The following is a 4,991-nucleotide window of genomic DNA, read 5'->3' as shown; positions in this document are numbered from 1 at the left end:
ATTCCTGTGTTTGACTTGTGGTTTTGTCACTTTTTTTAAGCATATCTATGTATTTTGTAATCAAGAATGATTTTTAAAAAGGACGGTTGAATACTTGAATAATACGTATAGACGAATATTAAATTAATCATGCCCCGGGTGCACAACATCATCTAAAGCAAATATTTTCAAACGATACAAGCATTGATCTTTTGGAGGGGTAGGGGAGGGACCGGGTCGAATTGCAGTCAGGGTTATATTCTGTATATTGCCGAATCCTAATCAATTTCTAATTACTTCAAAATTCTTAAATCAAAAATGGTAGAAGGAAGTAATTGAAATAGATAAATCATGAAAGTACAATTTCTGTCATTAAATTATAGCCATTTTAAGTGCAACCAATGTGTAAGAGACACGCGACCGTTTAACTATCCCGAATCGTCTGTACCATTCGAGACACGAAAGTGTGAAAATTATTCCCAGTTGACTGGCGATTACCGCTCTAATGTGTTATAACTCAAAATATCCATCAAAATAATTACATCCGTCATTCGTTTGACATCAAAATTATATTGAGTTATAAATTGAGCCATTTATTTGCTCGTCACTTTCATGAATGGACTAAATTGAATATTTTCAACTGTTGGTGTGTTACCATGGTTATTTATGTTTTGCTTTTTCTATAGTATGAAAGCGTTAACGAATTAGTTTATTTATATTTTATGGGTCAATTTCTATAATTACCGAGAGAGCCTTTCGAAATAAAAAAATAATTGAATAAAAAAGACTTAATTTTAGATCTAGTATGATATAAAGTTAATACTTTCCGCGAATGATTTTATTGCGACACATTATTATTTCCCCCATTTTCTGTTAAACTTCACAATACTTATCATGTAATTTACTATTATCAGAAAATTACATATGACTCTTTTTCTTTGAAGATGATATATATCAAATTATTAAACGTCTTTTTTTCCTTGAAGAACACTTTGCTACATGTAACAATTTCTATTCCTTAAATAAATTACAGAGCATGTTTATATACCTCTTTTGTTTTATAAAACAAATAGTAATCAGTTAAAATATAATTTGCCAGTGACACTTTGGTGCAAAATTTTATTATTTACTTCAGAATATAAATATAAAAGAAATAACTACAAAGATATGTGTTAAGTTAACTTCGGGCATGATATTTTATAAACCAAATCTGCATATCATTTTGCTATATTTTATATTTTTCTTTGCAGTCTTGACAGTGAGACACAAATTTTATCGAACAAAAAAAAAAAAAAAAATGAAAACAATGTAAACGCAGTTTACTAAACGTCTTTAATAAACGTAACGGTTAAAATTTATATGATTACAATAAAAATCATACGTCAATGAAAATTAGTTTTTCACACAACATTCAGGGAGTTAAATGCTTTTGAATGAGGTTTATATAAATAACGTTCCAAAGTATTGTAAAAGCGTAATGTTCTGTTACAAAAATAACAAAGAAAAATTGGGGAATCGTTGATTCAGAAATGTTTATGTTGATATATCAGTGGGTGTAAAGAAATTAAGCATTATCTGAATCTGACAATGTATGCTTTTGCGAGCATACTGTGTACACTAAATATTTTATATCATCTCAAGAAAAGTTGCATTTGACACATTTTCGAGCACATGTTTTATACTTTGCATACAATTTAATTTATGAACGAATAAAGTCTTGGCACAGCAAACATTTCTTTATTCGAGTTTTTCTGTACCCAAATAAATAAAACAACAAAACAACAATGGTGAAAAATATAAATAAAAATTGCTTTAAGTTGGTTTAATAAATATTTGGCATGCAATATAATGTCAGATAATTTGCCATTTCAAATAAATCTTGTCACCATTTTTTGTGAAAGTGTCTGGGTCAAAGGTATCCATAGCTTGTCAAATTTTCACGCACCCTTAAACAGTGTTCTAGAAAGTGTTTTCACGCCAGATTTTAAATAGATTATGTAAATCATTGAACCGAAAAGATTTTCATTATGGATTTTTTTATCTAATTGATTGATACATTTTTAAAAAAAATAATGTTTAATATTTAGCAATGACTGTACAAAGCGTCTTTTTCTAGTATCATTTCCCGCTGATGCTATATGTATTTAATCACGCCATTGTGCAGCATGAATTAAGAGATAAAGTCAAATATATATATTTGATACATGGAAGATATATAAACGTATAGAAAGGTCTGAAAAATTCCCAGCGATGTTAGAACTGTCAAATTTTTGGTCGTTCCCTCCGCGGGACTCGAACTCGTACTGCTGAGACATCTATGGCAACACCGCCTGCATAAAGTCCAGCGCGCTATATATATATATATATATATATATATATATATATATATATATATATATATATATATATATGTGTGTGTGTGTGTGTGTGTGTGTGTGTGTGTGTGTGTGTTATTTAAATTGCATAATTCATTGATTTTCATTAAATACAAAAATAATTCTTAGGGGACCCAGTTCTTGTACTCTAATAGAAAATAACCATCCCAATATACATCTTAATAAAGGACTTAATTGCCAATACACTGAATACGTGTCGGGTCCAACAATAAAGAGTGTGTGGACAATTGTGTCACTGAATGTAAGTAAAACTTAAGTTTGTATTAAAGGATAATGAGACTATCATAATTTATTTGAAAGAATTGGATTTGCAATGTAGTAAGATCAATAAGCGAAGGGTAGGTCTTAGACCGTTCTCGAAAATATAAATTTCTCAGGCAAACCATCACCTTGGCAATTGGTAAGGATATCGTTTTTTTTTCATAGGTGACTAAATACATTTGTCAACATAATAATGATATATTAAAATTTGTTCTTTGTTATTAATTAAGCACACAATCCATTGCATGATGAACAGTCAAAATATAATCGGAACTTTGCGCATGTCAAAAAAGAAATATTTGAGATAGATAATTATTTTTGACTTACCAAATGTACATGCTAAAATTTACACAATTTTCTTTTTAAGAACGGTTTTTCTACATGATGAATATTATGTATCACAAACAAACATTAATGTGACTACTGTTTTAATTTGAAGAGTTCAATTTCGTTGATTTGAAGGGATTTCCCATTCTAAATGAGAAGAATCGAAATTTATAACTTGAGCTTATTAAGTTCGATTTATTGCATTGCATGCACGTGGTGGAACTAATAAAAGCCAACTCTTAATTTGGCAACCTATAATTTTTCAATTAGACATCAGAATCATTGGTTTTCTGTATGATAAATCTGCTAATTTAACCACTGAAATAACACGTGGGAGATGTAAAACTGTTTTAAGATTGTTGTCATTAAGAATAAATTCGTTTTACTAATTTAATTTGAATAAAATGTTATTTGACAGAAGTCCTTATTAAGACCGAATCTTTTCTGTTATTTTAATTGGCTGGGATAGTCTTACTAGCACTTTATCACATGAAAATAAGATTGACATCTCAACGTTTATATCTATTTCTTAATGAATAGAGATCCAGCTTCATTAAACTTTGAAAACAAATGCTATTAAATTGACTAATAATGGACTAATAAAGTATCATTTAATGCTTGAGATAAATGGCATCAATTTTCATGTGGTTTTGAGAATAGAGAGTGATATAGATGAATATCTTTTTTTTGGTCTTATTATTGCATATAAACCCAAACATTCTTGTTGAAGATACCCTTCGTCAAATGTAGACGTCGATATTACACTAACTTCACTTGGACACCAATTAGATTCACGAATGAAGAAATTGACAAGAACCGGGGAACCCAAAGGATTCCATCTGTCTTGTACAGAAACAATAGACGGAAAATTAGATTATGTCGGTCAGAATGAGACCAAATAATTTAAATGGAGAATCATGATTTGCATAAAATTGGTACCTTTCGATGATCATGGGAATATTAGAGAAGAACAATAGTAATTTGACGTTAATTAGCAAGTACTCCTAAAAGCAATCCTAAATGACTCATAATTTAAGGCAAATATGTAAGCTTAACACCCAATGTTTCTAACGTGCAGTTGGTCACATTTAATAAAATATATATTTTAAAACCTAAAATAGAAAGGAACAATTGCTATTCGTACACCCTTATGCATAATTTAATGCTGCTGTCTGAAATATGGCAAAACCCAATAAAAAAAGACATAAGCAGATGTCCATACAAAAGGCATTTACAACATTTGATATTTTGCACAGCAATCAAGCTGGTAATGTGATATACCTTAGGAAAATACAAAATACTCATGCATTTAACCTGTATATAAGTTGATTCAAGGGGATCCTTTATACTAGGTAAACATGCTTTAAATGTAGAAATTTAAAACGTTTAAAGCGCTTATTTCCTGGCGAAAGTAAGCTCCCCTCCCCCTAACTGGCTAGGCTGTGTGCTCGTTTAAATTATCCAACAGATAGACAATAATGCTTGTAAATATTCAGTTTAAATCATGTTCATGTAAGGATACATGAATGCTATATCTTTTGAAAAAAGTCATGTTACATCAACGCTATCTATATTGAAATGAGAAAGTCTAGAATATCACAATACATTTTTCATATCTCACAAGATAGGCGTAAATCATAATACAAATGCAAACGACAGAAAAACTGTGGACGAGACAGAACAGGAAAAACAGGTTTAAACGGAAAGGAATTCCATTTACCTCCCTGAAGTACCAACTTAGACGGCTCAGAAAATTAGCACGAAGTGATCTATTTTTGACAGATTTTGTCTAGTCATTATGTGTTTCTAATTATAGCGTTACCATAGGTATTGTGTACTTAAGGGTATAAAACATAAGATGTTTTGTCGGGTACCATCATGATTCTAATATAACATTGACCTTGGTATGTAAAATAAAAGTACAATTTTTTGAAACAAGAGAAGGAGAGGACCACTCTTTCAAGTTGTATTTGCGGTGAAGTAAATGATTAAATCTGTTTATTTTTCTCTCATCTCTCAACTTCCATA

The sequence above is a fragment of the Perna viridis genome, chromosome 6, assembly GCF_037379345.1.
Source record: "Perna viridis isolate PV_CMFRI_1.1 ecotype Kerala chromosome 6, ASM3737934v1, whole genome shotgun sequence".
NCBI lineage: Eukaryota > Metazoa > Mollusca > Bivalvia > Mytilida > Mytilidae > Perna > Perna viridis.
The sequence above is the reverse complement of the archived record's forward strand: the minus strand, read 5'-3'. Positions refer to the sequence as shown.